The 23658-nt window shown below is 28.0% G+C and overlaps 1 long non-coding RNA gene across 1 annotated transcript; it reads right to left on the minus strand.

Moving 5' to 3' along the window:
• Positions 1-349: 349 nt before the first annotated feature.
• LOC105845775 (uncharacterized) lies at positions 350-7269 on the minus strand. Its single transcript, XR_010638222.1, has 3 exons — positions 6967-7269; positions 6638-6867; positions 350-844 (listed from the first exon to the last, which is right to left on the minus strand). It is a non-coding gene; the product is annotated as an uncharacterized LOC105845775 (long non-coding RNA).
• Positions 7270-23658: the final 16389 nt, after the last annotated feature.

A 23658-nucleotide genomic window follows, 5' to 3' on the forward strand; every position in this document is an offset into this window, starting at 1 on the left:
ATTTTAGGAAAGTTATTTAAATGACATTAAAACTATAAATTCTAGATAATATAATTTTCTCGCTTTCAACACAACAAGAAATTAAAAATCTTTTTTTCTCGTAAACAAACTAATTCCTCATTACTAAAGCCCTTCTTTTACATAAATAAAAACTCTATGCAAAGTTATTACTGAAATTAGCATTTTTAATAGCTATCTAGAGTTCGGAAAAACTTTTTAACATCTAACATAAGAACCATCAAGCTTATCAGTACTAACAACATAAAAAACGGAAACTGGAAGAACTGCCGTAAAAGTGCATAATCTGATCCAAGAAAATATAGGGTTTATTAATATTGAATATTAATAAATTAATGAAATAAGTTAGCGGAGGTTATTACTAAAACAAGCAACTAATTAGAGAAATCAATTAAGCAAACTAATGTAATATTATACATAAACATATGACTGGATTAGTTTTCTGCAACATTTTACTGAAACAAATTACTGCAAAATACTTCTTTTGAATTTTGTCAACTTGTGGCCTTAGTTTATAATATTATATATAATAGTGTGCTAAGTAGTGTGCATTATATATTGTGATAGTGTGCATTATATATAATAGTGTGCTAAGTAGTGTGCATTATATATAGTGATAGTGTGCATTATATATAATAGTGTGCTAAAATAAATACATATATTGTTGTACCTGCTACTTACAATAAGTGATTATTATAAATACTATTAACATTTAAAAAATATTTTTAATAATGTTAACTGCTGTAAAAATTCCTATATAAATGATCTTCGATTGTCCCTTATTTGTTGATTCGTGGTTACTTAAATCTCCGTTGAAACACTGGTTCTAAAATCAAAAAAATTATAATATATAATATATGTATACATATATACATATATATATATATATACATATATATATATATATATATATATATATATGTGTGTATATATATATATATATATATATATATATATATATATATATATATATATATATATATATATATATATGTATATATATATATATATATATATATATATATATATATATATATATATATATATATATATATATATATATACACACATATATATATATATATATATATATATATATATATAAATATCTACTATAGTATATTTAAGTGAGCAATTGCTCACTTTTTTTGCTTATCTAAATCGATACGGCTTTTTCAGAAAAAAAAGGAGCAAATGAAGAATAATAAATGAAAAGATTGCTTCCCCATCTCAAACCCTCAGTCAATGTTGCAGCACTCCGTTGCGAGTCAGGCTATTTGTCAGCTGATGTATGTACTGAAGCCCCCTGCAGCAGGCTATTTCAGTATGACGTCATACTACTCACCTAAATCAACCGTATAAGATAGATGTATATATATATATATATATATATATATATATATATATATATATACACATATATATATAGCTATCTATATATATATATATATATATATATATATATATATGTGTATATATAAATATATATATATATATATATATATATATATATATATATATATATATATATACATATATATATATATATATATATATATATATAAATTTGCATATTATTATTATCACAATCAAGACTACTAAAATAACGGGACGCGAGACTTTAATTTCATGTAATTTTGACGAAGGGGCTGAAAAATCGAAAAAGCATAAAAATGTTTTTTGAGATTTATGGTGTTCTATTTTTGCTGAAGACTAATAAAAACGAAGTCATTTCCTTTTTTTTTTTTTAACTTGTTAACTTATTAATTTAAAGGTTTAGCGAACAGCAAATAGTCACATTAAACATTTAATAGGTTTTTTTTTAAATGGCGTTAAGATTACGTAATTTTAACAACAACAAAAAATATATCTTCGGGGATAGTGCAAATCCGCGTAACTAGCATTGGCTATTATATTTGGATATTAATAACTTTAACAACAAATATCTATTGTTGACATTACAAAAAACATGAATAATTCTCTTTATACTAAAATGAAACCAAAATCTGTTGAAATAAAAAAAAATTTAAATTTTAACCTTTTCCAGTAAAAAAAATGTACTGTAGATATGCGGTATTATTCAATGCTAGCTACGCGGTTTTGCACTATCCCCGACGATATACAGTATTGTTGATAACTAATTTATTTTTAATTTTATTATATAACATTTATTATCATATAATAATATATTTAGTTAGAATTTTTTTTTATTTTGCGGTCATTAATATTTAAAGACTTTGTTTGAGCCATCCAATTTTGTTAAACCCTTAAAAAAACAATTTGAAATGGTGGATACAACTGGGGTAATAGGTAATTTTTATAAACCAAAAAGTAGAGCTGTATACAAATGCAAAAAAGTTTTGAAACGTACTGTACGCACTGAAACCGCATCTCTGCATTAGGTATTAAAATGAAAAGAGAACAAGTATGTCTGACATACTGAAATAGATGTTCAGTAGGATGACACAGTCGACAATGGGATACCAAATCTGTAAGTTCAGATGCCGATGTGTCAAAGGTACTGGAAATAGAAATACATGGAGCAAACTTATTGTTGGACGTAACCAGAGATTTAATACAGGGCAGCATTTTCTTCTTCTGAAATGGCATCTATTGATGAGACACACATATCAAGATAACGAATATCACCTTCAATATGTTCTAAGTGACAACATTCTGATTGAACAATGGAGCACTGAGATATAGACAAATCCATAGCATCCAATTTACTAAACAACTTTAAATGTTGTAAACGCAAACTATTTTAAAACTTCCTCTATCGAAATACTGTAATTGCTACCACAAAGTCGCCTAACAAAAAGAGGAATCACAATTTCAACTAATTGGAATTTATTTAAATTGTCTTTAGAGAAATTTTAGATGCATAAGTCCATATAAAAAAAAAGTGATCTTAACTATAAAAAAATTTCAATTTTATCAAATATTTTTACAAAATAATTATTATAATGGTTATAAAAACATAGATAAGCACAAAAAAGTTTGTATATTCCAAACTCTAATTGATCTGTCTGAAAAATCCCCGTACCATACAGTGTACTTGACAAAGCTTTTTTGGTTTTCATGTAAATGATTTATTGCGTTTCCAGCATTTTCCTTCTGGCATTGTTTTAACTCTGTCAGCAAATAGCAACATTTCTTGAAGTCGCTTATCATTGAAGTCTTTGTATAAAGCTCTGTTTAGATTGTTCAAACGTATGTCCATTCCTTCTTGTTAATACTAAGGTTAATACCACACAGATAATACTCTATCAAGAAACTCACTGTTCTCCTTGAAATCAAACATTTTAAGAGCAGCTACAGTCCTCTCAGATGATGAATTGTAACAGTCTTTTCAGTAAGCCAGTTATTTCCTATTAATTTAAATAAATGCACTAGACCATGAAGCATTACAAGATATCGATTATTAATATTGCCTAACCATGACATATCTACATTTCGACAAACCGTAATTTCTATAAAAATTTTACAAGTAAAATTTTTATAGACATTACGGTTTGTCGCAAGATTGTCTGATATAAGACATAAAATTTTTTCAGATGAGTTCAGCTACTGTCTGAGTGATTTGAACGATTAAACATGGTAAAAAATTTACAGAAAACTTAAAGATTGGCACCATATGACAAATAAATTTTCCATTGGCTTATGTATAAAACAAAGTATAGTCTTAGCAACTTCAGTAGGATTGCCTTCACTGTAGCCTATTAAATGACATCCTCAAAAACGTATAATTGGTTTTACATCACGGTACTATCTTAGTTTCCGTGACAATTTCTCACTAAACATTTTCTAGGCATTTCTCAAACTATTTTTGCTTTATGTTAATTTACTAAACTTAATATATTTCATTTTGCTAAATTATATGTAATACAAAAATTAAAAAAGAACAATATTATATATAATATAACTTTATTTTAACTTAAGTAATAAAAATAGAAAAAAATTACTAATATGCACAGCTAAAATCTTACCATTAACAATGCTATAATGGTAATATGGCTATACAATTACTTTGTTAAGTCTACACACATAACACACTCAAGTTGAATAAGGGTTTATTATAAGAACCTTTTCTAGTAAAATAAAAATAAAAAAAGAAGACTGAATATATATATCAAATTATTAAGATTATACAAGAATTTATAGAACCAATCTAATTCTAGATTTATTAGTATCTTTGTTTAAGTTATAATAAAATGCAATTTTGCTAACCGCCCTCTCGTCGAATTCGCATCGATTTGAAATGTTGCGCACCGGTATTTTAGTAGTCCCTGCTCACAATAATACTCCACTCTAACTTTTATTCAGCAAATCATTATGCAGAAACAATAAAAAAATCAAAGCCTTTTCTTTTCCCAAAAATGTACTTTTCTGTAATACTTACTGTAAAAACAATTTTATGTTTGTACTATCCAAGTAAGTTCCTAATATAATGTTTTGTTCTGACAAATACATAATTTATAAAAACAATTTTTAATGTTTATATATATATATATATATATATATATATATATATATATATATATATATATATATATATATATATATATATATATATATATATATATATATATATATATATATATATATATATATAAATATAACTCCGAAACAGAAACCTTGACGAACAAGGCCGTTGCGTAAAGATACAAGTTGAGCGCGGCACAACCAACTACGTGGTGGGGATCAAACTCGGTACTTCTCGCTTTGTGCAGGTAATTCAGTTTTTGACATAAGTTTTCTGTTGAAAAAATTAAATAAAGTTAGTTGAGAAAAAAGTTTTAAAATTTCTGGGGATTATGTGCAAGATAATATTAACTATTGTTTAGTAATCATTCATCTTTTTAAAAAAATATTTAAGCTAAACAAAAGCTAGCAAGTCGATTGGTTTTTGGTGCAGATAGTTAGAAAAGTGCCAAGTCATTACTCAAATAAACTCTCGATGTTTACAAACTAAAAATGTACCATAACTCGTTATTTATGTTTAAACTTAAATTATGAGTTATGTCACACTTTTAGTTTGTAAACATTGAGAGTTCTTTGAGTAATAGCTTGGCATTTTATGTCTTGTTAACAATACACTTAATAAGTAATTACTACATTCCACTAAATTTATTTAAAAAATCTGACTAATTACATGTTAGCGACCGCGCTCATGGAACTCCAAAACTTTTTTCATAATTTTCATATTTCATAGTTTAATTTAAGTTTAAACAATTCATACACTTTTTTTTTATTTTTTCAAATATTTTATATAAACTTTTTGGTTGTTTTTGTTTGCTTGTTTTAATTCTATTTTGAAAACAAAATAAATTAATTTAAATTTTCTAAGCGTTTGAAATTTTAAAAAGTTCATAATCTTTTTAAATTTAAAAGAATTCTTTTATTACGTATACAAATTTTAATTTTTTAAACTAACGCTTTTGTATATTTAAAATATTAAAAATGGTAAACTTTTTTTTAATGCTTTTCTATTTCACTACGTTAACTTTGTCCTTAAGTTTTTTGAATTACCCTCTGCGGAATCCGAATAACATTTTGCTTTTTATTAATAAAGTTCAAATGAAAAGAGCAAATTACACAATTTTTATGTTTTTATCTATGTCGATCGAAACCTGTGTTAAAAATACCTTTGGTTTATTAGTTGAATACACCACATCGAGCTCTTGCGTAACAATAATTCGCAAAGTGTAGGAGTATTGTATAAAGTCAGATGTTGATAACTAAGTTTATTCAAAACATTAAAATTTATCCATTGTCACTATGCAACTATTGCTATGCAAACTATGCAAATATTGCTAGTTGGCTACAGATTCACTCATCCCAAACCTCTTTTATTTGAAATGAAAATTCTTTATATATTTATCAGCTAAATGTTTTTACTATTTATTGTTTTATGTAAAAATGTAAAACTGACTTTTTTTCCAGTTTCATTTCATAACTTATATATATTTAAAAATAAAAATAAATGCCATCTAAGAAATGATAATATTGTAAAAACTGCCCTCAGTTTTCGTTTTAATTTGACATTCACTTCTATATGGCATTTTTTCATTTCAATTTTTTAATTTGGCTAATTTTTATTTCAATTTGGCCCGGATTTGTTTTTCGAGGTGTAAGATTTGTGTGCCAAATTAAAATGAAAATTGACAAATTGTATATACATACCTTAAAATGTATAAACAAAATTGTATAATCGTGATAAATCTTATATTCGTGATAAATCGTATATTCGTGATAAATCTTATATTCGTATATAAAGTGAGCAAACACACTTAAAATTGACAGATTAAAATAAAAAAATTCAAAATTAAAAGGAAAAATGCCATATTAAAATGATGAAATGCACAATCGTCAACTTGTAAAAAATATTGGTAGAAATTTCAAAAAAAAGATCCTTCAGAGAAAAAGTGCGTCTTCGGCCCTGATTCTGCGCTAGTTGTGCGCTATATAAAATAAAGAGTAAAAAAAAAAAGAATAATAGAACTAAACCTAATACTTGTGTCGAATACCTCACACCTAATATTTGTGATCGAAAGTAATATTATAATTTTCAGATTAAATATAAACAAAATAAATTTAAAAAAATTCAAAACTTTACATTTCTTGAAACAATTTTTATATTAATTGATTGATGAGACATGTCTAATTCAAGTTTGTTGTCTGTACCATTGCTACAATCCTCAAAGTATCCACATCCTTTAGAAGTAAACTTAAAAGTTAAACCGTTAACTATGCCGACGTTCTCAGTTATAAGACATACTTCAAAACCTTCGCAAGGTTGTTCCGTTTGAGTTTCAAGAAATTTAAAGAAGCAATTTAGACTTAATGCTAAAATAACATCAAATACTGTATAAATAACATTATATATATATTAAAAATAAAAAATGTATAAAAAGTAAAAAAAAAAAAAAGAGAGAGAAGACAAACCGCATGGCAGAAACACCCACACTACAAGATAAATTTTCATCGATATTCTTTACTTTTAGTATCGAATGTTGTTTTGAAATTGAAAGTAGCTGCTGAATGCAAATACACAAACTGCATACACAAGTTATTGATTTTATAATAATAACTATTGTAAAAATTTCTTCATATAATATTTATTGAAAGGCAATAATTTTTCTTGAGTAATTATTATGTTGTATACTTTTTTTTTTTTGTCGGAAAGATGTTTGATATGTTTTTCAGCTGCTCATTTCATGTTAAATTTAAGTGGTCTGGAAATAAGTCATTACCAATTCTATGGAGAGTGCGAAAGTAAAATTTTATTGTAAAACTCTCGTATATTATACATATACTAAAAAAGCCACTAAAGAAAATGATCAAACAAACGACCAAATAAAAATCATTTATTAAATAAGTAGTTATAATAAAAATTACAAATAGAATAAGCAATTTTCGAAAATTAGACAAAAACACGCTGTCAGAATTATTTCAAGTGCGATTCACACTTTTTAAAGAACTATTTAAAAGTCATCACATACTCAATGTTTATCATTTAAACCTTTATCAACTTTAAAAAAATTATTTACAAACTTCATAATAAAGTAACTCCTATAATGTTTAATAACTTTTTCAATAAAAATAATCACGTTTACCCTACAAGATTTTCAAATTACAATTATGAGAAACCTAAAATGCACTATTTGGTTACTAAATTTGCTATTGCCATCAAAGGACCTACATTATGTAACACTTTATTATTAAATAACCGGCTGAAAAGTTGTTCTTCACTTTCTCTACTCAAACAAAAACTCAAACAAAAACTTCTTAAAAATGTTAATGAATTAAATTCTTTTTAAGATTCTTTTTTTTTCTTTTTTTCTTTTCTTTTCTTTTTTTTCTTTTTTAACAACTGTATATTGACAAGTCTCTAATTTAAATTTTCTTTAAATTATCCTATTTACTTATCTTTAGTTTTTAGGTGTGTTTATTTTTTATTTCATTTTTACGACTTTCTTTTGATTATAGATTAGTAACAGATCTTAACATACTTGTAAATATTTGTATATAATTTTTAAATGGTACAAAGTAATTGTATGTTTACCTTATAATGGTTGTACACGCTTGCTGACGAAAACACGTTGGGGCGTAGTGATAAGGCAAATATTGTCTTCTTTTAGCCCCGGTCATGTAGATTTTATTTATATAACATGGCATTGTATTCTTATTTTTAATGACGAAATAAATAATAATAAATAAAATGCTTCATATTGGATCAACTAAAACTAGTTGCAGTGGCGTCGTTAGGGGTGCTGTCCGCAACGGGTGATACCATTAAGACGTGACACAGAGGGGTTACGCCAAAATGAATAAAAAGCAAATTTTCGAGAATTTTTTAGAAATTTCAAGATATAGAAGACTTCTTTTAGTTCCACCTTTAGTTTCACCAATAAGTTTCTAATAAAAAAGTAACATAAGTATTAAAAAGTATTAATCTGGTTTCTTATATTAAAAAAAACGTGAGTTTTTAGTTTCCTTGATTTTTTGATGTTGATTAATACAAGATGAGGTTTTTAATTTTGTTTCACCAATATAGCATTCTTTGCAGGAGCATTCAAGTTTGTGCACACATGAATAAGAATTTATAGGAAGAAAAGAGATATTTTTTTGGGGTAAGAATGCGTATTTTTTTTTAAATAAGAAACCAGTTTACAAGAAACTAGTACTAAAAGCTCCAAAATCTTTAGAAACTTTTGATTCTTAAGTTACCTTTAAATAAGAAACTTATTTAAGAGTTCGAGGAATATTTCCTAACTTTTCACCACAACATTACACGAAATTAACGTTATCTACACGAAACGTCGCATCAACATTACACGAAGTTTTCATTATCTTCAATGGAAAACACAGTTTAAATGAGTATTTAATTTGCACGCGCAATCGAATGGAATTCCATTTCATTGCGAATAAAAACCTATATTATAAAAGCATTTTAGGCTCTACCGAATAAAAAGAAGCAATTGCTTTTACTCAGTATTTTTGGAGTATTTGCTTAGCTTTTCGATAATAATAATTTTATTTAATAATAATAATATATATTAATTCCTCCTGTATCAATAATAATATAGGAGCAGTACCTAATTACTGTTATATAATGTAAACGTATTGATTTCTTGATTTATTGAAAGTATCCCTAAAAAGTATTTTTTTTGAAAGCCTAGTAACTCATGTATGATTTTATTTTCGACTGTTGTTGGACCTTTTGTCTTTTTTGTTGGGAAATGCATTTATCATCTAACATTGAGTACTTAAATTTATATTTTAGTTTAAATTGTGTGACTGTAATTTTAGTTTTACTTTGTCTACCTTTTATAGAGGTGAAGCGAGCCAGAGAAAAAAGTCGCTGTCCCATTTCTCCTAAACAGTTTTGCGTTATTTTATTGTGGAAAGTTCTAAAACGTTTTGAATACCATTTTTTACAATTTTAAAATAAAAATATTGATATGTTTAATTGGTTTTTAATTTTAGTTTTATTTCTTATACAGTAAATTTAAAACAAAATTTGAAAAGAGAGACCTTTATTGAAGATAAATTTGTTTTGATTCATCATTATTGTTTGAAGCAAGTTGAGAATACTTTTTACATCAATAATTTGAAGTTTTTTTCAAATTAAATAAAATCTCATTAATAGTCTGAAATAAGATAAATTTAAAGTAACATTAATACCATTAAAAATAAATATTTTTTTATCAAACCAAATTTACAAAAAGAAAATCTTACCTAATTACAAAAGAAAAAGTGAAACTCCACATGCTTCAGAAAACATTTCGGAAGTTGGTGTAGCTGAAATGTAAAAAGAGATAAGCCATAGAGAAGCAGCATACTCAGCTGGCATTTTAAAGTCTGCACTTCATAGGCGTATAGAAAAATGTGTCAATACCCAGATGCTAATCTTCAACCAAGTTACTAACATTCTATGGCTTTCTTTGTTGTGCAAGAAGACCTGTTTCACTATGTTATATGGCCTTACAACAAGATAAAATGCCCCTAGCGTTGAATAGAGCAAAAAAATGCTTATTGAGATTGATAAATAGGATTTTGAAAAAGAAACCCGTAATTATATTAAAAAACCAGAAGCAACGTCACTTGCGAGAGCAATCAATTGTTATACTATTGGCATTTTCTTTAAAATCAGAGATTTTAAGAAGATAAAGTATTAAAAAAAAGAAAAAGGTAAAAGGACTGTCCTTCCGAAATCAAAGAAAGTGAAGAAAAACATATTACGCAAATCAAGCAGTGTGCTTGATAGATGTTAACAAAACTAAAATGATGTTTCTGCTAACTGTTACTCATGAGAGTTTAATGAAGAATTGGAAACCGTTTCTTTTGGCGTTATTCGCAATCTGAGTGTCAGTGATTATGTTCTTTGTAAGGTTTTGCAGTAAAAACACCGTTTCTTATTATGTAGGCATAGTGCAGAAAGAAGTAGACTAAGATTTTGAAGTGGCCAGCTTCCTAAAATGCCAGAATAAGGAAACTTTTAATTTTGTCAAGCCTAAAACTGATGACATTCGTAGTGTCAATATTCATAGCTAACAACACGGATTTCAAAGTGGAGGGTAACAATTGTCAATTTCTAAAAAGAGTCCTCAATATTTATTTATATCTAAGAAATTAAAAATTTCCTAAAAAAAAAATTAATGGAGGCCCTAGCCCTACCCCGGTGTCGTTGGCTCTGATATTAATGATATAAAAGCAGTCCTGCCTCAATCGCTTGCTGGAACAACATCAAGAACAAAAGCTTAAACCATTATGAAATAACTTTTTTCTTTTTTTAACAAAAAATTTATAATTCTTAATAACGTCGGGGATACTGCAATTGGATACTATTAATTTTAACACCAAATATCTATTGTTGACATTACAAAACACATGAATAATACTCTTTATACTAAAATGAGCCCAAAACCTGTTAAAATAAAAAAAATAAAACGTTTTTTATTTTAACAGGTTAAACGCTACAACATCTGTTAAATTCATTTAAACAATAATCAACGGGTGACTGGTAAAAACATTTAATTTAATACATATCAATGTTACCAACATGTCAATGTAACCCACTGTTACCTTATTCAAGTTGTATCTTATTCACTTTTTCAATCTTCTAATAATCTGAAATTTAAGAAAATTTTAAGAAACTTTTATTACTGTACTTAGAAAAAACCCTACCCTTGAAACCCTAAAAGTAAGAAATTTTCTAGTTTGCTTGGTTTCTTGTTAAAAACGTGTACACGAAGGAAAATGGGATGATTCAGCGAAACACAAAGCAGCCGCGGTGCAGTGGTAACGCACTTGCCTCAAAACGAAGGATCTGTGGTTTAAACCCCACCTCCAGGCTAGTTTTGCGACAACGGTTAGGAAGGAGGCGTGAATCCTATTAAATGCTTATCCGAGGTGCTCTGTGTTAAGACCGTAAGGACTTATTGGGGTATCTAAAATAAATAAAATACAAAATAAATCTAAAAAATTGCCATTAGAACTTTGCCTGGAACATTAAAAATACTCTAAAAGTAGAGTCCAATAATTTTTACTGAAAAGTGAGGGGGGCGCTTGAAGTACAACGTCATGAATGTACTTCAGACAGCGGTCTAAGTCAAGATAAGGGAGATAACGTCACGACTTACTTTTGGAAACTTATAAGTTTTCAAAAAGTAAAATCTGACGAAGTTACCGCAATATATTCATGTTTGGGTGTCTATATATGTACTATCAACTATAGTAAAAATATAAAAAACTGATAAAAACAAAACAAAAACAAAAAGAAATCATTGCAAAAGTTTCTTTTGATTCAATAATTGCAACATAATTATGCACGGTTAGCACGAATCCTAATTATGCTTACCTGACCCAAGAACGCAACTTATACGGAAAGATAGCGTACACATCAAGGTACCCTGTGAAGCAAATTATGAAATCTTTTAATTTTGTCAGCAGAAAAAAATTTAATTTGAATGTTCAAATTGATTAAAATTTTGACTTCATAGTGCGCTAATAAAAACACTTGTAGAATATGAACCACTATATATAACTTGATAAAAATTGGTGCAAATGTAGCTTAAAGCCACACCAAATTCTTGACAAAATTTCAGTCTAATTAGTTGACTGGTTTAGGATTTATGGCAGTTTTAGTTTAAATTTTGTCAGTTTTTTGCTACTTATACCTCAAAGCATTACCTTTAAGCACCTTAACAAAAAAATAAAAAGCTAAACCCTCTTAAACTTAAGGTTTAAAAAAAATAAAACTTTGTTTCATTAATTAATAAAAATTTGTATTAATTAAAAATAAATGAATTAAATTCACAAGAAACTTTTCTTAACGATACAAATGTCGTTAAGGTTACAAAGGAGTAAAATCTCAGTTTAGTAAAACCGATCTCAGAATATAAACGTAGCGCTTAGGGTATAACGAATCTGGCAATTAGTTAGAATCCAGATCGTAACTGGATTTTTGAAATTAGAATCCAGATCCAAATCCAGATCCAATTTTAACTTAAAAACAAATGAAAAATCTATTTTATACACAAAATTTTTATTTATTTTTAAAATATATAATTACAGTTAATTTTGTGAAATAAATTCTTTTTAATATATCATATCAACAAACCTATTATAGTTTCAATTTTTATCACTTTTATTATTTTTTATACTAACTTTTTAAAAAGTATAAAGTATTAAAGGTAAGGTAAAATTATTAATAGTGTTCTCATTAAAGGTAAGGTAAAATTATTAATAGTGTTTTCATTAAAGGTAAGGTAAAATTATTAATAGTGTTCTCATTAAAGGTAAGGTAAAACTATTAATAGCGTTCTCATTAAAGGTAAGGTAAAATTATTAATAGTGTTCTCATTAAAGGTAAGGTAAAATTATTAATAGCGTTCTCATTAAAGGTAAGGTAAAATTATTAATAGTGTTCTCATTAAAGGTAAGGTAAAATTATTATTAGTGTTCTCATTAAAGGTAAGGTAAAATTATTAATAGTGTTCTCATTAAAGGTAAGGTAAAATTATTAATAGTGTTCTCATTAAAGGTAAGGTAAAATTATTAATAGTGTTCTCATTAAAGGTAAGGTAAAATTATTAATAGTGTTCTCATTAAAGGTAAGGTAAAATTATTATTAGTGTTCTCATTAAAGGTAAGGTAAAATTATTAATAGTGTTCTCATTAAAGGTAAGGTAAAATTATTAATAGTGTTCTCATTAAAGGTAAGGTAAAATTATTAATAGTGTTCTCATTAAAGGTAAGGTAAAAGTATTAATAGTGTTCTCATTTGAGCTACTTCTAAGTTTGGTTACAAACAATCCGCATGCACTACAAGCTCGTTCACTCTCAACAGAGGATGGTTGGAAATTAAGTTTCCAAAAAAGAAGTACGTTTTTTTTGTTGACTTGGATTTAACAAAAAAACGGAAAATTCTAAATTAAGAGATTTTAAACTGAGAACTGAGGCAATTCTACATATAAAACGAGGGGGGAAGAAGAGGGGGGGGGGATGAATCCTATAAAAGTACCAACTGGTTCCACAAAAAAATTAAAAGGTCCTCAAAATTAAAATCCATTCGACTGAATTGTGTCGAATACCCGACTACCCGGTTATATTAGTCAAAAATCCGACTATAACTTCAAAATCAAAAGGTGATTATGATAACTATAACTTCAAAATTACCTTCAGAAGGTAATTTTGAAGTTAGAGTTGGTAGTCCATAGTCGGTTATTTCTCGCCCACATTCCCCCTTTCCCCAAACCCATAAATAACGCTAAATTTATTTAAAAAACGGAAGTAGGAAATCATAAGCTTCTTTTACACGGCGATTTTTATTAAACTTAATGCGCTTTTTTGATTTTTCAATTAACTTAAGGATGGGAAGAGGGAGGGGGGGGGGGGAATTTTGGGGGAAAGGAAGGGGGGATTTTTGATCTTTTTTGTTTTGTTTATTAGTGAAATTTAGCGTTGCATAGTTTTTAGACAATTCCTATGACAATTTACTAGTGATTTGATGCTTAAACTTTAAACAAAATTTCTTAGACTTCAAATTCAAATTATTTTTCTAGTAAATCATTTTGAAATCTTTTATTTTGAAACTTTTTCAAATTTCTATGTAGATTTGTCTCACGCAAAATATAGAGGGGTTCTTGCTTTTCAAATTGAAAATTTATTATAATAATTAAATAGTCTTTCATTAAGAAATTTCTATTTGGTCTTCTTTAAGTTTGCCACGCTGTGACATGTCACGCCGTGACACTAATAGTAATATTTTTCATTCTAGCGTATAAATATTTATTTATATTAAATAAATATTTAGAAATTACTTGTAACTAAAATACGGCAATAAATATCAATAGATATTTAAATTTAAATATTTTTAGTTTTTGTGTTATGTGTCTTAAGTTTATGTCACGTTGTGACGACACGGCGTGACATTTTTTTAAATTAAACTTTTTAAAGGCTAATTTTTATAAAAATGTTACGCAAAAACATGTTGGTTTAACATTTGTAGTATTTTATTGTTTTTTATTTGTGGATAAGTTTTGAAACCACCTTTAATATAACTAATATTCTTTTTTTTTATTAAACTTGTAGTTGTACCTGTAAATATGTAGACATATTTCACTAACACCTTTGTTATTTAGTTTTTCTTAAATTTTGTCGCGCCATTGCTGAAGTTATTCTGAATGTTTATTGTTTATACAATTCTTATAAAAAGTAAACTTTTCACAAACAAATTGTTTATTTCTTCGTTGAAAGTAATGAAAATGCCTCTGACACATACTGAACGTCAGAGAAAGTATAGAGAAAGACAAATGCAAAAACTTGGTCTGGATTTTAAAACGGAAAAGGACTCGATACGAAAAAAAAAAAAACTAAATTCTAATGTTGAATTAGCACGTTTAAACGACAAGTTTTGAAAAAAAAAGAGTAGAGTTTCTTCATCTAAAACAACATCTAACATCTCTCCTGCTTACAAATCACCTTGTACACTTGGTAAAGCTGTTAGAAAAAGCAATACGTGCTCTTCCAACTTCTCCTCTTAAAAAACCAACTGTTGTTAAACAACTTGCAATTTAGTTTAACAAAGATTTACCAGATATGCAACCAACACATGGACCTAATGCTCTTAATGATGAAACGAAGCTATGCGTCATTAGTTTTTTTGAACAAGATGGTATATCCCGTCAGGCACCTGGAGTAAGAGATACAATTGTTTTAAGAAGTAATAAGGAAAAAAAAAATGCAAAAAAGGTATTTAACAATGAATATAAGTGAAGCATATCAAATATTTAAAAATACACTGATTTTTTAATCAGTAAATCCAAGTTTGCTAGTTTGAGACCAGGCCATATACTTTTATCAAGCCTGATAAAAGTATTCTAAGCTTAATGCCTAGAAATGATTGTTCATGTCAAAAACATGAAAACATTATCTTGTCACTCAAAGCATTACATTTCATCGATTTAAAAATTCCCCTTTATTCGCATGCTTTACCAATTTACGAATTTCAAATTTGATTCAATAATCTTTTGTTGATCGGCTTTTTTGACTTTATAAAGTTTACAGCCCCCTCAATTTGAGGGAGTGTAAATTTTATAAGGTCATAAAAGCTGATTAACAAAAGATTATTGAATCAAATGTGAAATTCGTCGACGAACATAAATTAAGTTTAAGATTAAAAAAAATATAACAAATTTGACTCATTGCCCTCCTATTTGGTACTGGGATAGGGGGGGCTAATGTTTTGGGTTTTTTGTTTTTCCCAGTCTCCAATCACCTCTATTTTTTGCATAGCATCCTCATTCCTCATATATATGAACATACTTAAATATGAAGTTTTCTTCATTTTTCAAAGATGCTTAGCTCAAATATCAAAAAAATTATCTACGGCCTTGTGCAATAAAATTTATTGAGATGATGATAAAACTAAAATTATGATATAAGTGCAATGCCGGATTAACCTGGGTTCCTGAGAGCCTAGGCACCCGGCCCCAAAAAATTAGGGTACCAGCGGGGCCCCCAATTTTAACTTATATATTATTTTCTTTATTACATATGACTTGACATTCTAAATTATTTTCATTAATTCTTAATGAAATTAATTTCGATAATTTGTAATCAAATTAATTTCATTAGTTTTTCAAGTAATTAAAAGTAAAAACTCAAAACTTTTTTAAAAAAGAGTTCTAACATGAACACGTTCAAACTATATTGGAAAAAAGTTCGAATAATTTTTATCTTTTTTTACTTAAAAGTGGAATAAACAGATACAAGTTAAATACGAACTATCTAATTATTTATTAAGAAATGCGAGTTGACTACATTTTGATTTTTATTTTGTTTGAGAACAAAAAATATCACTTAAATTAATAGTTGTTTGTTTTTTTATTTACTTATATTTATTAGTAAATATATATTGAAATTTTTTATAACATTTTTGAAATATTAGTTTTTTTACTTCCTTTGTTTTACCACTAATGAATTATAAATTAGGAGTGCCATATTATTTTTGCAATAATTAGACAATAATAGACAGAAAATATTTAAGCGGAAATTTGAAACCCAAACTGCAAAAAAAAAATGTGACTGACAGCAAGCACGATTGAAAAAATCCCAAAGTTGACTACTTTTTTCCGATCTCCTGATAAAGCATGGGAGGATAATCAATCTGTGTCAATTAAATCCAATCCAACAGCAGAAAGTCCACGTAACAGATAATTCTTCAATGAACAATGTATCGGTGTTATCCAATGCAACAGCGCAGCAAGAAAATTTGTCATATGGCTATGTAAGTATACTGTAGAATTTAGAGAAAAAAATAAATTATTTCTATTCCTGTTATTATTGTTGTTACTATTATTATTATTGTTGTTGTTATGAGTAATATTGTTAAACGTATTATTATTTTTAATTGTATACTTAAGCTGCACCGTTCTTTTTTGTTTTAGTCCAGTTTGTCAATATGTCAAGCTAACCCAGCATTGTGGACGGATTTGAAATAACCACAACGCTACTGGATTTCTATAAAAGAAATGATCCTAATCAAAATGTTGAAAAAAAAACTTTTGCAAAATTTCAAAAAGTTACAAACACCAAAATAAGGTGCTCTCTTATCTATTTTTCTTTTAAGTTGAAAAATGGTGAAGTTTGAAAAAGAATAAGGCTTATTTATTCACCACCCACAGGAAAAATATTTTGTTTCTTCTGCTTGCTTTTTCAAGATTCAGACGACTATTTCAGAACTGGATTCAACGATTGGGCACATTGACTGCGTTCTATACATACCCACGAACAAAGCAAGCAGCATTCTAATGCAATCCAGTGCTATTTTGGAAAAATCACAATAAAAGGAGAAATTGATATTCATTTAAAACACCAGTTGGAAGATGAAAAACATTACAGGAGGAAAGTTCTAACAAGAAAACATTACAGGAGGAAAGTTCTATCAAGAAAACATTACAGGAGGAAAGTTCTATCAAGAAAACATTACAGGAGGAAAGTTCTAACAAGAGTTGTTAAATGCTTGTTTTTGTGCAGTCGAGGTCTAGAAGGTCGAGGTCTAGAGGTAGGTGAAGGTCTAGAAGGTCGAGGTCTAGAGGTAGCTGAAAGTCTAGAAGGTGACTTCAGTAATGAAAATTTTCTCGGAGCCTTGGAGTTCTTAGCAAAATTTGACTCATTCCTTGCTAAACACTTAGAAAACCGAGGAAATCAGGGCAGAGGAAATGTTTCATAAATTTCATCAACAAGTTATAAGGAAATTGTTTTTTTAATTGCAAAAAAAGTTCTGGCTCTCATTGGTAGCGAAATCGAAAGTGCTAATTTATTTTCACTGGTTATTGACTCATCAACTGACACTGCACACTGTGACCATCTTGCAATAATCATTCGATATGTGAGCTAGGAAGCTGTTTTGGAAGAAAGATTTATTGGGTTTAAATCTTCATGTAGATATAGCGGAAAGGCTATGGCAGATGCTGTCAAGAAAAAATTAAATGAGTTTGGCTTAAATATTAACGATGGTCGTAGTCAGCCATATGACAAGGCATCTAACAGATGCCGTGTCATATGCAGATAGTTTGTTCTGGTCTTGTAAGTGGTGCTGGAAAGGACAGGAAAGTTACCATTGATGCCTGAGTGGGACAAGGTGGTCAGCTATTTCTACTAAAGTTTTACATTCAAATTACGATCATATTCTTGAGACATCAGAATCTTTTATTCTGGATAAAGATGAAAAATATCAGACACAAAACGAAGCCACTGCACTTTTAAAAAAAACGAAAACTTTGGATGTTGCTTTTATGACGGAGCTTTGGCACAGAATAATGTTACGATTTGATGCTACTAGTATGAAACTTTAGGATAAAACTGCAGATTTGGCTCTTTGTGTTCGATTACTTAATCTTTTTTGGAATATGTGACATCAGTTCGTGAAAATTTTCTCGACATTCAAGAAAGTGTTAGGAGGTTCTCAAGCATTATTCTTAATCAGTGCAAGCATGAAAGTTCAAAAAAGAAGACGCGCAAATTAGGGTTTAATGAAAATAGCGAGAATGAAGTGGTTCTCAGTGGCAGTGACGAATTTAAAATAAATTTTTTTCCCCATTCATAGACAAGTTGAAAATGTGCTTGAAAGAAAGGTTTTTTGCTTACGACTCTGCAGAGAGAAAGTTTGGTTTTCTAGCTAGTTTTCAGACCATGACCGTTCCTGTCATTGTTGCTGCTGCCAAATCCTTATTTACTATTTATCCTTCAGATTTAGATGCACAATTCCCTGATGAAATTATCCAGTTTTCCAAGTTGTTAAATAAGCAAATAAGAAGAATATATCAGCACTTGAATGTTTACAAGCAATTCGTTGGAATAAGTTAGAATCAGTTTTTCTCATGTTGAAATCGCATATCGGATTTTTCTTATCCTTCCCATAACCAGTTGTAGTGCAGAGAGAGCATTTTCAAATGATGTAAAATCTTGAGACATCAAAGCAATAGTTAAAAATGATCTCCGGTCTTTAATGTTTAATGATTGTTTAAATGCTCTTTTTTTAATGCCAATTGAAAGAACACTGTTAAAAAACATAAACTTTCAAGATGTCGTAATTGATTTTGCAAATGTAAAAGCAAGAAAAGTTTCTCTGTAACAAAAAAGTAATCTTATGTTTTTTGCATTCATTTTTAAATACATTTTTTTAGGAATGGGGCCCCAAATATTTTATGGCTCCCGGCCTCCAAGATCCTTAATCCGGCATTGTATAGGTGTTTTTGTCTATATGAAAACCTTGTATTAACATTTGCTAATTATTTTAAATAGCAAGGAAGCATTCCGTTTGTCTACATAAAAACAATTTTAAGTAAGCAGAAATTTGTTTTTTTATAAAGTTTATAGATAATATATAGGCTCCATATTAAAGGTTAACTATTATCAACAAAGGATGATACTTTTTGCTAGTTCATTACTTGATTATAACATTAATAAGAATATATAAAAGTCTTTATTAAATTTTTAAAATGTCATAATAAGGCACGGCAATTGTTTTTGCCTTAAAAACTCCCAAAGCGTTTTTTGAAGAAAAACAAAACTTGGTCTAAAACGTCTGCAATTTTTTAATTTTTAGTAAAAAAATTGCAAAAAATTCCCATCTTTAGCATTAAATTAGGGCTATAAATATAAGTTTATGTATTTTTTTTTTTAATTTTTATTAAAGTCATGCGTTTTTTTATAAGATCTGGTCTTTAAAAGTTATATAGATATTGAAATTCAATTTATTTAAAAAACTAGTACAAAAAAAAAAAAAAAAATCAGCTAGATAGACTAAATGACGGTTTCCTTAACTATAAATGTTATTACTTATAAAGATAAATTTTATTTGGATATCAAGTTCCAGTTTAGAACTATATGTCTAAATTACAGCTAAATAGTAGTTTTAAGCAAAATAGACAAACAAAATCACTATTTTATAATGAAATACATATATATTTATGACATTAGTCATTAGAAGGTATATGTTGTAAACTGGAATCCTAGATATACACATTATGAACCAATTTGTGAATTTTTAGATCTTAAGATGCATCATGAATCGAGTCTTTCCATGAGTTTGAAAGTAGGTTACTTTATCGGCAAAAAGATGGTTCAGAAACCATTTTGATTTTTTATTTAGAGAAAACTTGATTAGAGTAAAGTGACCAAATTCGTGCCAGTAACCTAACTCCAGTCACATTTTAAATGTAATATTTCTATCTTGGTTTTTGCTTTAAGTTTATAAATGCGACTTTTTTGAGACTGGTATGAACTCAGCCAATAAAAAAAAAACATTTTAGTTGGCGGGTGTTTATAATAGAAAAAACATCTTAACAAATATTTATCTCAAAAAAATACTACTTTAGATTTAAAGTATCATGTAAGCATCCAGTTTGAAGCTTATAAACATTAAATTTTTATTACTTAACGAAATGTTAATTATTTTAAACTATATATATATATATTTCTTAAAAAGGCAATTTTAGCTTTATAAATATGCTGAGTCATTTTTATAGATTGTATTTCTGAATTAAATGCACCTGGTAGAAAGACCAAAATCCGGCCAGGTATAAACTTTATTCCGGCCAAGGCCGAAATTAGGATCACGAGTGTCTAAAAGTAACTCATACTTGTAAGATATTTATATTATTAGATTTTATTCTTTTAATATAAGTACTTTATGTTACATGTCCTAAAAGTTATCAATCTTAAGTATATGCATTTATTTAGTTAAATATTTATATAATATTTTTCAAATATAAGGACGATGACTTAAAAATAAACAAAAGTCTAAGTAAAAGATATATTGTTTCATGTAGATTATTGCTTATAAATGAAATTATATTAAAAAATAATCTTTAATTGAAATTTTTAATAATTTATAATATAAACTTTTCATTTTAGAATGACTGATAATAATAAAAAAATTCATAATAAGAAACAATGTCATCCAACTCAAGGTAAATATGTGAAACATAAAGAGAAAGCGTTACTTGAAGCTATAAACAGTGTTATTAGTTCACCTAAAATGTCTTTTATAGCTGCTGCTAAATTTTTTAAAGTACCTCGAGCAACTTTGCAGAGCAGGATAAGTGGAAAAGTTAAGTTTGGTGGAAAAGCAGGAAGAAAAAAGTTTAATGCCACTTGATCTTGAAAAAAAATATTACTCGATTTTTCAGACAACAGAGCTAGGATGGGCATTGGTTTTGGAAAAGTACAACTCATGGTATATGCTGGCAAGCTCGCCAAAAAATATGGATATTCTTTTAGGAATGCCAAGCCATCTGATAAATGATGGTGACTACTTATAAATCGATATAATAAAAAAGTAACTCTTCAACAACCAGAATCAACAGCATCAGTTCGTCATCAATGCATGAATCCGATAAACGTGACAAATTATTTTACTGCACTTAAAGAAGTCATTAAAGACTGTCAGCCTGAAGTAATATGTAACATGGATAAGACAGGGCTGCAGCTAGACTTTAAGGCGCACAAAGTTGTTGCTGCAAAAGGTACTAAATATTTACATATGAGAACAAGTGGAAATCGAGAAATGATTACTTTAATTGTTTGTGTGAATACAGCAGAAAGAGCCTTACCACCTCATGTGATTCCAAAAGGTAAGACAGTAAAATCCCTTCAAAGTTTTCAATTTCTAGATGCCCCTGAAGGAACCAACTGGAGTCCAAGTGAATCTGGATGGATTAAACAAGGGATTGCAAAACTATGGTTTGAGCTTACGTTTTTAAAAAGCATTGGACCACAACGTCCACAAGTTTTAATTTTGGATGGCCACGATTCCCAAAATTTCGTATAGTTAATAGATATGGCCATACAAAACCGAATTGAAATTGTTGAATTACCTGTTGATACAAGCAATTAGCTTCAACCTTGCGATCGAACTATATTTAAGCCATTCAAAGTTTCATATAATAAAGCAGCCCAGGATATGATGTCTAATCCCTGGCGTTATAGTAAACAAGGCCAATTTTATAGGACTTTTAACCAAAGCCTGGAATAAAAGTATGACAAAAGCTAATATTGAATCTGGCTTTAAATCATGTGGAATCTTTCCAAATAATCCTTCGATTATTCTGGCTGAAGCTTACTTGCCAAACTATGTGTATTCTGAAGACAAGTTTGTGACTAATCTCTTTGATCAAATTAAAACAATTGATAATACAACAACAATTAATCAAACAACAGACAGCACAAAAGTACCAGATATTGAGTTGGAACAACATCTAATTATCAACCCAAGATTTGCTATAGCAAATGATCATAACTAATTAGCTGAACCAATAACTGTAGTAGAAATTCCAGAACATAGCAGTGATGGTTTACTGGAACTAAGTATGAAAACTACAGAACTAAAAGCTGAAAGTAATAAAGTTGCATTTATTAGTAAGTTTCAAGACAGCTGTTGGATTATGTCTGACTCTGAAATTGAACAGCCTATTGATCAGCATAAAATTGATTTTACATTTTCAACTCCTTTAGCTTCTGATTTTGTAAAAACTAGATCTTTTGCCACAAATTTCCCTTTTAAAAACTCATCTGATCCAGGAGATGGAGATAATGATATTAGGCCGTATTCAGATCCAATTTTACAAAGTGCAAAAAAGCTAAGAATTCAGACAAGTTTTTGTGCTTACTTCTAAGGAAGCATATGAGTCACAATTAAAGCAGATGCAAAATAAAGCTCAAAATGAAACAGAAAAAGAAATGCGTAAATTGAAAAGACTAAAAAATTTAAAAATAAAGGAATCGAAGGTATTGTTAAAATATAATCCTAGAAAAAAACCGTTGCTATTAAAACCAGGGCCGTATTTAAGATTTTGGCGCCCGTGGGCAACAAAATTTTAGCCCCCTCCACCACTTTGCTTATAATTAAATTTAAAAGTAGTTGGTAAGTAATACTACTAATACTAATTATAGGGATTTGTGGTGTCTGTATTTAGTAATTAAATAAATAAAAAAAATAAAAAAACCATGCAGTGGCCTGGTAAATATTATTAATATATTTAAAAATGTAAAAAATAACAGAATAATATAGGTAATATACTAATAAAATATAAAATAAACATAAAATATATAACATATTATTAAATACATTATAATATATAAAATAATTACTTCAGTTTTTTTTTCTTGCTAGGTAAAAAATAACAGAATAATATAGGTAATATACTAATAAAATATAAAATAAACATAAAATATATAACATCCTATCAAATACATTATAATATAAAAAATCATTACTTCATTTTTTTTTTCTTCCTTGTTTTGCCGCAAATGTTTTTATCACATCTGAGTAACTTAAGCTCTTTGTAAGAGTAGCTTCTATGTTAAGAACTGCAAGACTATTAAGTCTTTCTGAAGACATAGATGATCTTAAATAATTTTTTATTCTACGGAGTGTAGAAAAAGACTTTTCGGTTGAACAGTTGGAGGCCAAATTACAAAGGAACATTCTTAAAGCTACATCAACATAAGGAAAAATTGTAACTAATTGTTTTTTTTTATAAATTTACTCAAAACTAATAGGGTTTTAGGAGGGTTGGTGGTTAATTTTAATACACTTTGAAAATGAACACATTTATTTTCTTA

This window comes from Hydra vulgaris, chromosome 04 (genome assembly GCF_038396675.1).
Source record: "Hydra vulgaris chromosome 04, alternate assembly HydraT2T_AEP".
Classification (NCBI taxonomy): domain Eukaryota; kingdom Metazoa; phylum Cnidaria; class Hydrozoa; order Anthoathecata; family Hydridae; genus Hydra; species Hydra vulgaris.